The sequence below is a fragment of the Scylla paramamosain genome, chromosome 35, assembly GCF_035594125.1.
Source record: "Scylla paramamosain isolate STU-SP2022 chromosome 35, ASM3559412v1, whole genome shotgun sequence".
Lineage (NCBI taxonomy): Eukaryota > Metazoa > Arthropoda > Malacostraca > Decapoda > Portunidae > Scylla > Scylla paramamosain.
The window spans coordinates 6,477,501-6,490,074 of NC_087185.1; the positions used below are offsets into that span (position 1 = coordinate 6,477,501).

At 43.0% G+C, this 12,574-nt stretch overlaps 2 protein-coding genes across 7 annotated transcripts in view; one reads left to right on the top strand and one right to left on the bottom strand.

Annotated features, from left to right (window-relative positions):
• The window catches only part of LOC135090605 (uncharacterized), a 304,055-nt gene extending 295,070 nt beyond the window's left edge, over positions 1-8,985 (top strand). The window contains exons 6-8 of the transcript XR_010262052.1: positions 7,400-7,556; positions 8,324-8,492; positions 8,706-8,985. The gene's annotated coding sequence lies outside the window, so the exon portion shown is untranslated. The remainder of the gene's footprint in view (positions 1-7,399; positions 7,557-8,323; positions 8,493-8,705) is intronic.
• Positions 8,986-8,990: 5 nt separating this feature from the next.
• LOC135090606 (uncharacterized) overlaps positions 8,991-12,574 on the bottom strand; it is a 239,621-nt gene continuing 236,037 nt past the window's right edge. For 5 of the 6 annotated variants that reach the window (XR_010262055.1, XR_010262056.1, XR_010262053.1 and 2 more), the window contains 2 exons: positions 11,186-11,314; positions 8,991-9,628 (listed from right to left, as the gene is read on the bottom strand). The gene's annotated coding sequence lies outside the window, so the exon portion shown is untranslated. The remainder of the gene's footprint in view (positions 9,629-11,185; positions 11,315-12,574) is intronic. The other variant, XR_010262057.1, reaches the window with a different exon arrangement.

The following is a 12,574-nucleotide window of genomic DNA, read 5'->3' on the forward strand; positions in this document are numbered from 1 at the left end:
ACATGTTGCTAATTGTATAAACACGGCTGACGCTAACAAGCAAGGGGGGGGATCCTCTCTGCCCCTTCCTCCTCTTCCTCCTCCTCCCTTCCTCCTCTTTCCTTCCCTCTCCTCCTTCTCTTCCTCCTCCCCCTTCTCGGTTCCCCTTCCTTCCTCCTCCCTTTTCTCGGTTGTCCTTCCTTTCTCCTCCTCCTCCTCCTCCTCCTCCTCCTCCTCCTTCTTGTTCTCAGGGCTCCTTACTTCCTCCTCTCCCCCACTTTCCTCCTCATCTTGGTCCTTTCTTCCCTCCTCGTCACTGCTTCTTCCTCTTCCTTATCTACACACTTCTTTACCTTTTCCATCTTCTTTCTCCTCTTTCCTTCAGTGTATGTATACGTTTCACAGGGACTGCCACGTGTAGGCCTGATGACTTCTTACAGTTTCCCTTATGTTCTTATATTCTATGTTCAGTCTTTTTTTTTTTTTCTCTTTCTTCACTTAAGGTTCACTCGCCTTAACTACGGTTCCGCGGTTCCTGTTCTGCGGTTCTCTCAAAATATCTAACACGTGGAACTCATCTGCTTTTCCTGTCAGCACTAGGAATATTTTTTGTTGCATTTTTGTAGCGCCCGTATATTTTGTGGTCTCGTATTCCCGCCACTCATCAAGGCGTTGCACTGCTATGCCGCCACTTCAGTAATTGTCAATATTTGCCGAGTGCATGATGGGAGCGAGGGAATCATGCAGGTGAAGGTTCAAGTGAAATGTGTACAGGTAAGCTTCATTAGCCCACCTGTGTCTGTTTTGTTGATGATATTTCTTGGGGGTTCCGTTTATGTGTGTGTGTGTGTGTGTGTGTGTGTGTGTGTGTGTGTGTGTGTGTGTTATATTTATGTCTGTCAGTTAAGTTGTTTTTGTATTGGTGTGTTATCTGTTTTTGTTTGTTTGTTTGTTTGTGTATGTATTTTTTGTCTGTGTCAGTATTTATGATTGTATATTTTGTGTCATCATTGTCTCCCGTCTGTCTGTGTCTGTTTTTCTATCTGTCTCTTTATATAACCTTTTATAATTCATATTTATCATTGCACTCTTTTGCATAGTTGTACCTGCGTCCTCACCTGTTTTCTTGTTTTCCTGCCCACGTGTTTACTTGTCGCTTCACCTGTGCCTGCTAATTTGTCATGGTAGAAGCTCACAGGTAATTGGGGGACACGGCAGCGACACCTGGGAGGAGTGTTCACCACAAAGGAAGGTGTGGTGCTTGAATAGCGATGAGGTGACTTTTTTTTTCACTACACTCTCGGCCAAGGTAAACACCGTGTCCCTAAGGCGTGTTAGAATCCACCTCATCTGTCTTTCTCGGTGTTTTTCAACGGATAGAATTGTTCCTGTGTGTTTCTTTGTGTCTTAATGTTACTTCCGATCGTGTGGGACAACTTGTGCTCTGACTTAAGCTTTTAGTGCATCTTTCTCAGTCACTGTATCTTGAGTGGCTATTATTATTTTTTCTCTCTCTCCTGGGTGTGGAGGAACAGAAGGAATGCAGATTGTGGCTTTATCATTTAGTCGTGCCAGACTTCGCCTCGCTCCCTTAGCACTCCCTTGTCTTTGCTCTGATATGCATCACCGACTTGCTTTATGGGAGGACCTGTCAGGGCGCCGCTGCTTCACGCCCTTGCCAGCTTTCTGTGAGTCAGTTTGCGGCTCATCACCAATTTTTACTGTTTTCCCTCCGTCGGTAGCGTGGCAGCAAATTAAGTGACAGTCAACTGCGTCATCGTATGTTCCGAATTTTCCCGCCAAAAGTTATAACAGAAGAGGACTGATAGAGGACAGTGCCGGTTTTTGTTGATGCGACGCTTGTGTTCGTTTTCGCCACTGATCAGTTTCCGTGGCCTGAGTGTGGTTCGCCTTGTGGCCGCCGTGCCTCTCCGGCGCTGCTGGTTGCTGGTGGTGGTGGTGTGGTGGTGGTGCTGGCGGGAGTGGCTAGACAAGACTCCTCACACCCATGTAAGCTGTCACCTGACTTTATTTTAGTAATATATATGTATGTACTTTAATTACTTGGCCAAGAGTCATCCATGATTCAGCGACAGAGTGTTTGCAGCGCCTCGCTAATTAACTTTACCTGCCAAGGCCAGACTATCAAGTCACTTTTACTTCTCCATAAGACTTCAATCCCGCTGCTCACCCTCGCCGGCCCCGCGTCGCCCCGCGGACAAGGGCCACTTTTCCTCGCCCTAACGTGGGACTCGCGGCCCAAGTGATATTTCCCGTTTCATACACATTGTCCGGCCGATGTATCCGTCCATTTCAGGTTGAAGGAAACAAGACCAGCGAACATACAAACGAGCAGCATCGCCCCTCTCTCGCAATCAACATTTCTTACTGTATCTTGCATGCAATCACTGCCTTTAACTGCGCCAAGGTGCGGCTGCTCGGGGCAGGAGGAGCTGCACCTTCACCATCACGTTAGGGCGAGAATTCCACTCCGGCGCGTCTGATTTACGACCTCACCGTCAGGCTTGTGACGACCCTCTCTTGTTTTGAACCTGCCAATCAGTGCCTAATTACACTTGCTCTTATCACGGCCAAGATCCAGCCTCCTGAACCATGCCTGGGCATTCGCACGGACAGGTTCATTAAGTTTACTAATTACTAAAGCTCCTAGAGTACTCCAAAAGTTAAATTGGGCCACATCAAGAGACCTGAGGAGGAAGGTATCTGATACCAATTATGTATGTAGCAGACGGCGCCTATTGTGTCCGCCGCACATGTATGAAAGAATCGCGCACCGCACTGAAAGGGAACAGCCTGGAATTGCTGTTGAAAGGTTGTCTCTGTAAATTGGTATTTATTCTGATGCATGGCGGTAATTGGCAGCCATAATTCTATCAGCTACCTGCATGCTAATAAAGTAACTTTAATATTGAGAATGCAGAGAATAAACCCACCGGTCGGAGTATTATTTATAGCCAATTACTGTCTTTCATTACAACATAAAACAATCTGACAGCTACTGATACTGAAGCATTCGGATGAAAAAATTGGCGATAACAACGTGCATTATAGTTATTTTATTGATGGGACGAGCCAACGCACCTTGATCACCGTAACACCAGATCACCTGTTGGTAAGTGGCGGGGCGCGGGGAGGCGGGACCGGCGGCGAGAGGGGCTCCCGGTAAGGTGTGAGGGGGCGGGGGAGACGAGGGGAGGAGGGGCTGTGATACACGTGTAGGGTGGAAGGAATCGTGGAGTCGTGAAGGGGTAATGAAGGTGGAGGTGGTACATACGCCTCTCACCTACACAGGTAAAAAACACCTTTCACTCCTCAAGATGCTTTCACAGATAGGTTCATTACATCGGCAAAACACGGTGGTGGTGCTTCAGTTCATTACTCTAGTTTAGTTTTGCGTCTCAGGTATTCGACAGGTGAATAAACGAGGAGCCTCCCTTGAATATGGATATTTTCGCCTGTTAGTGAGTGTACCTCGAAGGGCGGGGAGAAAAAAAAAGAGTATGTCACACCGCACTTAAGTGAGAGAACACACTGCTGGCGTCAACTTGCGGCTTTGTGAGTTTGTGTGGCGAGAAGGGAAGGCGAGACGCTCAGGTTGGGGGAGAGGAGGAGGGAGAAGGAAGGAGGAGGAGGAGGAGGAGGAGGAGGAGGAGTACGAGGAAGAGTTTTCGCGGCGTCTTGATGTGCCCAGGTGATGTAAGATCTCTGACACACTTCCCCGCTGGTGATTTATAAGGTGGGTTAGTGCAAAAAAACAGGGTGTGACGCTATGGCATTGCAGGCAGCAGAGAGAGAGAGAGAGAGAGAGAGAGAGAGAGAGAGAGAGAGAGAGAGAGAGAGAGAGGCGGGGAGGACGAGGGAGTGGGAGGGAGTACACTTACACTACTCCCCCACACGTTTCTACTCTCCCCCACCCTTCTGATGCCCTCACCGCCGGCATTAGCGTCGCCTCCCTGACAGCTTTATGGACCCTCCGTAGCCTTGTACTCGCATGCACAAAAATTATCCTTCGTATATATGCATGGTGCCGTGTGTCAACCCCGCATATAAAACTCAGATGGAGGGACTTGTCGGCGATCCTTAAGGAAGCTTGACCTGGTGGGAAGGACCTGGAACTACTGTAGGATTCACACACACACACACACACACACACACACACACACACACACACACACACGCGGGTTTTTCTTCGGCACATGGTTTGTTTTAATGGACCGCTCAAGCTTCCCGGTTATGATAATTCGTAAATTGCTGGTGTGTATAAACGCCCTTAGCACTGAATTTCACGCACACAGTGGCGTTTAATTATGTGAGATTTCAGTGTATCAAAAATGTGCTTAGGTTTATGGTATTATTATTATTATTATTATTATTATTATTATTATTATTATAATATTATCATTATCATTATTATTATTATTATTAGTAGTAGTAGTAGTAGTAGTGGTAGTATAATCATCATCATCATTGCTACTACTACTACTACTACTACTACTACTACTACTACTAATTCTTCCTCCTACTACTACTGTGCTACTGTTACCACCACTATTGCTATTAATGTCGTGCAACATAGCAGTACTCGATTTCGTATCCTTTTTTTGAGTTGAAAATAATAATCCTCTACTTATTTACACAGTAATTAACACTTGCATTTCACCAAACATTAGGTCTAGTGTTTCTGTTTGCTGTATTATTGTAATCACGGAGATAATACTAACTTCTGTAATGTATGCTAGTGTATTATGATATTATTCTTGCTTTTATTCGGTGGTGATGGTTGTTCGTAGTAAAGATTGTTATCTTCACAGTTTTAACCACAAACTACCATCACCACATTCAGTTGAGAAATGACAGAAAGGATATCGAAAAGAGAAGAGAGAGATGAAAGTGAGGTTGAGGAAAAACAGTAAGAGGAGGAGGAGGAGGAAGAGGAGGAGGCTGTATTTCTTCCCAGCAAGGTGACGTGAGGCATGGAAGGGAGGAGTGAGACGAGTAAGGAGGGCATGAGGGAAGGAAGGAAGCATTGAGGGAAGCAAGGGAAGTGTGATGCAAGGGAGGAAAATTTGAGGGAAGTTAGCAAGGTGTAAAATAAGGGAGGAATATATAAGGCAGATAGGTAAGGAGGATATGAGGTAAGGAAGGAATGAGTGAGTGAAGGAGAGGTGTTAGCAGGGCAGCACCTCATGTCTCCTGTGCCAAGCTAGACATTGCTGCTGAGACTCGTATTAGGTAATGTTACTTAATCTTTACTTACGTGGGTGTTGCGGCTTATCAGATCCATTCTCTCTCTCTCTCTCTCTCTCTCTCTCTCTCTCTCTCTCTCTCTCTCTCTCTCTCGTAACGTTAATGAACCCGTCATGAACTTAGTCAGACTTCGCTGTTGTAAAAGACAATTAACAGTCAACTCCATGTTATCACCGACGCTCTTTTTTTCAGCACATTTTTAGCAGTGACTGGTGACGAGAAAAATAAAACTTTGCCTTAGATTCTCAGGAAAAATGTTCCTTGTATTTGCCGTATTTGGGAAGATCGAGGAATCACTGACGTTGCGTCCTATTTAATCAAAGTGTTTGCGTGGCCTCACTAGCGCGCCTGTATTATTGCACAGCCCGGGGTGTTGTCTCGCTTCGCACGGAATTCTACGCCCGAGGTCGACTTGGCACACCCGCTTGCCAAGATGTTTGTCAACAAGACGGATCCTCGCCGACATTATGAGCTGGAGCAGCACAGCCGCGCCGCGTTCATTAGCATGCATAACGAACGCCACGCACGCAATGCACGCACGGCCGCCGCGCACCCACCAAGCCGCTGTACGGAAAGAAAAGAAAGGCACGGAGAGCACACACGTAATCGCAGCGAGAATTACGTTAGGGTGTCGTGTTTGCGCATTTCTTGTGCTGGATTGCTCGTTTTTTGTCTCTCTACGTTAAGCTGAATCAAGGAGGTGTTTTTAGCTTAACTGCAACATTCGCTTGTTTCCTCTGCTCGTTTCTTCCCGTTTTTCTTTCCCTCGTGTCCCACTCTATAGAAAGGGCATGATTTTGTGCAGGTACAGAAATTTCACACACACACACACACACACACACACACACACACACACACACACACACACACACACACACATATATATATATATATATATATATATATATATATATATATATATATATATATATATATATATATATATATATATATATATATATATATATATATATATATATATATATAATTTATTCATTTACAGTATACACACACGCATACACACAAATACACACTCTCTGTTACACCAAGTCAGTCATAGCCATTTCACCACCTGGGGCCCGTCACGCGATCATGGTAACAGCCACTGACTGAAGCACTCGCATTGTGACTGGTCTGCCTATTTCCTTGTCTTGTTTTTAAGGCGAGTGGCAGACTAGCGGTACACTTGCGTCGTAACTCTTACTTACTTTTAATGTTCCTGATTCTCCAAATAAAAATAATTTGGTATCTTACAATTAAATAAAGGCTTTGTTAACAATAAAGTAAAGTTGCTGATCGCCTCAAAACATGACCGGAATACGTAGAACAATCAGTGAGTGAAGCGTTAGTCAGGGCGGTGTTATGTCCACGAGTCTTCGGGTGGCAAAATTACTGTGATAGAAATAGGTACAATAGTTGTATTATTATTATTATTTTTTTTTTTTTCCCTGAATAGTGCTTTCGTTGAATTCAATCGTCTTACATGTATATGTCTCCCTCTTCTATAGGCGAGGGGGCGCGGGTGAGGGACGCCTGCAGGTCACGCAGCTATAGGGCGTTAATATATTGTAGTGAATGTTCATACTCAGTTTAAAGACACTTTCATTAGTTAATAGACGTCTCTGAAAATTACGTAACCTTTGTTCACAACGTCCATTAATTGACTTGTATCGTGACACACACACACACACACTATGTATATAATACTAAACCTCTCACGCCATCGGAAATATTATAAAGTGTGCAGGTAAAGTTCAGGGGATATTCATATTAATATTTTAAGTGGTTGGTTTTAATTACACGTACGCGATAATTCTTGTTTTAAAATTGATATCGCATACACTTCAAATTATTATCTATATCTCCTTTCGTTCGCGATTGCTTATGAAATTTTAAACTTTGACTAAAAATAGACGAATCGAGCACTTGGCTGGCGTGTTAATTCATGGACATTGAAGGTAAATACGCGACGGGCGGTGTTTGGCGCCACGTCATGAACTGGCTAACGAGGGGCGGCCGCTGGGGGGGAGGGGCTCATATGCTAATGAAAAATAAATAAATAAATAACATACATTTTGATAATATAAATACAACACTGCCCAGGAAAAAAAGCATATTCATTTTTGTTGTTGTATAATCAAATGTTTATTAGGATTTCAGGTTTGCAGAGCGAAGGAAAATGTGGATTGGTTTGCTGGTGGACGGTGCGCATGCGTGGGTCTGCGGTGGATGGGTGGGAGGCGGGGCAGTGCTGAGGTGGGCGGCCCGGCAGGTGGATGGTGGAGGTCCGGCGTCTCTTCGTGCCCTTGGTGAGTCCTTCCCTGTGGCTGGATTAATGTTTGGTGGTGAGAATTGTAGTGTAGTGATGCGTTGGAGTTACTATGTATATTTTGCGTTAAGGTTTATTCTTTGACAGGAAAGGCTGGCTAACTAGGCCTTAACGAGATAACGGTCATTCGTACTTTGGCCTAATTATCCAATGCTCTAACGATCTGGTATTCTAGTAATTTATATAAGCCCGACTTGAATTATGGTGTAACTTAATGTATCTTCTCACACTTAAGGAAATTTATCGAGGATTCATAATGTTCAGATTAGGTATTGTTTTCTCACTAGTCACTAAACGACCAAAACCCTTTCTCCTAATTCCATCTCAATTTTCCCATTCTTCGTCCCGGTCCCTTACCCCACTACTCTCACCTCTGTACCTTCCCTTCCTGCCTCAGCCATGCCTATCCCTCTGAACCCACCCACCTGAACCTAATTTGCCTACTCGTCCCAACGTAACTAGTCCTCCCATTGAATCCTACCGCAGTATCCCACACCAGCAGTCCTCTCCCACCTAATCTGTATACTTAAATCCCAGCCTGCTGTATTTATAGATTGAGGTTTTTTACCTTTAAAATTTGAGCTATACCTTATTTTTTTCTACAAATATCTATGCAGTCTCTTATAAACCGGCGCCTTATGACCTTTGTTGTTGCTGCGCCATGCAAGAAATTAAAAATAATCACCATTTCCTCCCCCCATCTAACCATATCGTCCTTCTTTCCCCCTACCTGTACCACACCACTAGTCCTCTCCCATCTATCCTTACCCTCCTTCCTCCTCGCCATCCTTAGTACGGCTATCTGCGCCTCCTGTCCCGCCATACACACGCCGACACTGCCTTCCTCCGCGCCGCCGTGTCGTGGTGTCCCTTCCGCCATGATGGAGTAATAATACTGTTCAGGAATACTAGTCAGGTGATTTTGTTGTTTTCGTTATCTTGCGCAAAGTTTGAGTAAATTCAGTGGATGTAGAGAATATTCATGGCTTAAACTTTAACCAAAAATAGATTTTTATGGACTTGTTTTATTGGTAATTTTATTTTGTTGGGATTTTTATATGATTAAACACATTCTGGCAGTGTGTGTGTATGGTGTCACATTACTAAAATCAATGTTAATAATTTTCAGGTGTTTGGTGACCCCACAAGGAAGCACCGAGATAGTGCTGCTGTAGACACGCCTGCAGGGTTTCGTGCTCTTCTGTTGCTTTCTGGCGCTGCGGAACTCGATGGGTGACATTGTTGCTGCTCTAGTTCATTAATTTTTTGGTCTTGCTCTATAGTGGATTTTTATAGATTTTTCTTTAGCATTTTGCCTGTTTTTTTTAAAAGTTAATCAGCGTCATGATTTTTCTTCATGGCGTTTTTTCCCTCGCTAATGCCAAAAGTATATATATATATAAAATATAATATATAAAAACAAGGGGGGATTATTTAATTTTCCCCAACCCATTTTCTTGAATGTCATTCCTCTCGCTTACCGTTAAGGAGTGGTGCGGGTGCGTCTTCTTCCCCGCTTATCCAAGTAGCATTAATTTAAAATAAGAGAAATCATCCATCCCATCATATCCACCTTAATGATTGGAGGATAAGCGGGGGAGGAGGGGGTGCGTCACCCCAGTAGTGTGAGTGTCACTAATTAAAAAAAAATTCTAGGACCTTATAAGTAAGCGAGGAATAATAAATGTTTTTGTGGGTTGGGGAAGAAAATTAAACAACCAAAAACACACACACACTTAAAGGGGGAGGAAAACGGTCCTGGCGTATTTGTTGCCGCTTTTTTTCCTCCCCCTTTATTTTTTTTATATAACGACTGGAAGCGCAACTTGCTTCACTGAAGACGCCGGCCTGAGAATCTTTTCTTCCCATTGCTTGTAAGTTGTCTGTACTCGAAGCTGCGACCATCCGCGCTCTTCCGGCTTCGGATCTCCGTGTCTGAAGCGCCTCAGTGCTGCTGCGTCATCCTCTCATCTCCGGATCTGTGTAACATCCCCAAGGTTTTCATCACACAATGTGGAGGGAGATCTGCGTGTCCGTAGAAAGTACACACACCTAGGCAAAATAAATAAAATAAAAACAAAACCCTAAAAACAAAACCCTAAAATAAAAAAAAAAAAAAAATGCTAGCTAAAAAAACAAAACGCTTATATAAAAAATAAACAAAACGCTATTATATATATAAAATAATATATATATATATATGCTATTTATATATATATTATATATGTTTTTGACAAGATAAATTACCAAAAAATGTTAGCTCCCCCCAACTGTTTTTATTTGGAAATCGTTTTTTTTTTTTTATGAAAGCAGCTTGAGTTCTTCTCACAGTATGCACCCCACTCTGCTTTAACCTAAAAACTACATATATACATCTCATCCTCACAATTATTAGTGTCGATTCTATTTACTTGTCCTCGTCATAATTTTCACATCCCATTTCCCCCCCTATATGTATATATATATATCCATCCCCTTTTCATTTGTCGTTCACTCGCACACGATTCTCACCCACCTGTACCCCTTAATTTAACTTCCTCACGTGACTACTACCTTAAAAATTAATTCCCTCACCCACCTGTACCCTTAATTTTCTCCTCCCTCACTAAAACAATCATCGGAGTATATATTAGGGTAGAGAAAATTAGATGAAAAGTCGCCTCATCGATCTTAGACGTAATGACCAAGAATTCACTTTAAAATACAATACTGATCCCATAAAAAGACCTTACATGACCTTTTTCAATGCAAATTTTACCTCCACATCAATAGTTTCTGCCCTTCATTCCCGTACTAAGCAGGTGAGTAACAGATTAAGGTAGATGAACGAAAATAAATTCATAAAGCCACTCCATTACGAAGAATCGGAAGGCACAAACGCTACGGACCCCAGATCAGCCCTACACTATCGAGTCCTGAGGCGATCGACCCAATATCCTGAACCATACCTGGATAATTAACTAAGAATTCACCTGGGAGTGGGGTAGACACGTGGTGGCGCCAAAGGCAAGGTACGTATTCCTAGAACAGACTCCACTGGGTCCCTTAAACAGCGTTGCATTATTGATGAATTAATGAAGCACCCAGATGTGAATAAATAGACACCATTATGAGTACGCGTGTTGCTTAATGAATCCTCTCAACTATGAATAAAGAAACCGAAGTAGTATGAGAAGAATGAATGTTACTTACGGATGTTCGGACTATAAATAAAAAGCACTAATGGCATGGACGTTACTTAGTGAATCCTCTGAATTATGGATAAGTAATGTGAACATGTATAAACTAGTAGTCTTAACTATGACTCCATAGTACTCAGGGTTACTTAGTGAATCCGAGTTCTCAATCTTTAATAGCAACTATGAACACTCAGCAACGCCCTGGACTGTGGATAAAGCTCCTGACGACGACTGACAAGTGTTCAAAAATAATCTTGCACAGCTGTCATATGGCGCAGAATAAATAAAAAAATAAATAAAAAAAAATAAACTATTAAAATGAGGTAAAAATGTAAATAGAAAATTCCAAATACAAAGTGAAAAAAACTAAATGCTACAAATTAAGCGTACAGGGATTTGGACCTGACGACTGAGACAAACCAGTGTTCACCGTAGCTGTGTTGGTGGTGCGTGCTGCTGAAGGTGTGCACGCGCTGAGTCTGGGCGGCGGGAGGTTAGCGGTGCAGGTGGTGACGATCACGTGGAGACGGAAAGTGCCGCCACCGCCGCTCTTGTCCTGCTGGGAAGGGGAAAGATTAGCTCCTAAGACACCAGACAGTAGTCCATTACATGTTACAGACTATGTATATCTATACTGCAGACGAGTTAAAGAAAAAATGTACAAGGAAGAAAAAATAGAACATAGGAAGATTTAAGAGTAGAAGAAACCGATGTACATCTTTATTACAAGGAAGGAAAAGTAAGAAAAAAAATATCCGTCTCAGTAACGGTTAAGTTGACCGATTCTGTTAAGAACTTTAAAATTCTCCGCTTCTGTTTGGTAACATGAATAATGCCTTGGTGAAATTTCCGCTCTTTTGGTGCTGAACAATCCAATTACTGAGGCGACCGATTCCAGAAAGTAATTAATTCAAAACGAGAGGACGTGCTCAGTTCAATGGAAAAAAAAAAAAAAACGAATCATAAGGGAAAAAAATAATTATAAGGAGGGAAAATGTTCCAAGTATAGAGTACAATTTCCTTGATCCACATACAAATGATGGTCAACATTAAAATCAATATTACATGAACTCTGAATAGAACACAAACAAGACTGCTTTTAATATACAAAAATAGCATTAAAATTTTTCCAATCCCTCAGACGTGCCTCAATCAGCAGTTATGCACCTGCACAAGCAATAATACCCTTCACTCAAATCACCATTAATTAGTCACAGGTAAGCCAACTAGCATCAGTCACCTCAGAACCAGTCAATAACTCACTCCAAGACCAGTCACTCCTCTCACCGCCGCGCCGCCGCCAGCCACTCCCGTTTATTAACACCGCATACCTGTGCCAGCATTCACTTCCCATGAGACAGGTAGACTCAAGGATCGCACTCCACGTTACCTCACTAATTACTCAAAGTTTAGGGCGCCGTTAATATTTTTGACGAGTTAGTGACCAGAGGCGATGGAGGTACAAACGAGGAGGGGGAGAAGAATATGCCAGTGGGGAATGAAGGAACCTAGCGGGAAAGAAAGCGGAATGGTAGCTGGGGAGAGAAGGAAATGTGTAAAGGAAATATGTAAATAAGAAGAGAGTAATGACGCAAGAATCCAGGAAGGGAAACTAATATACGTTTCACAATTCGATTGCAAGATGTGGAAACTAAACAATATTTAAAGTAACAAATGGCAACCTTGTAAGAATATGCAAGGGGGAAAAAGTGAGCGGGAAACGAGTAAGAGACGGCAGAGTGCGGGAAGAAAAGGATAGTGGTGGTGTAGAGGGGGGGAAAGCAGTGGACGAGACTAACTCTAGAAAATCAGAAAATCC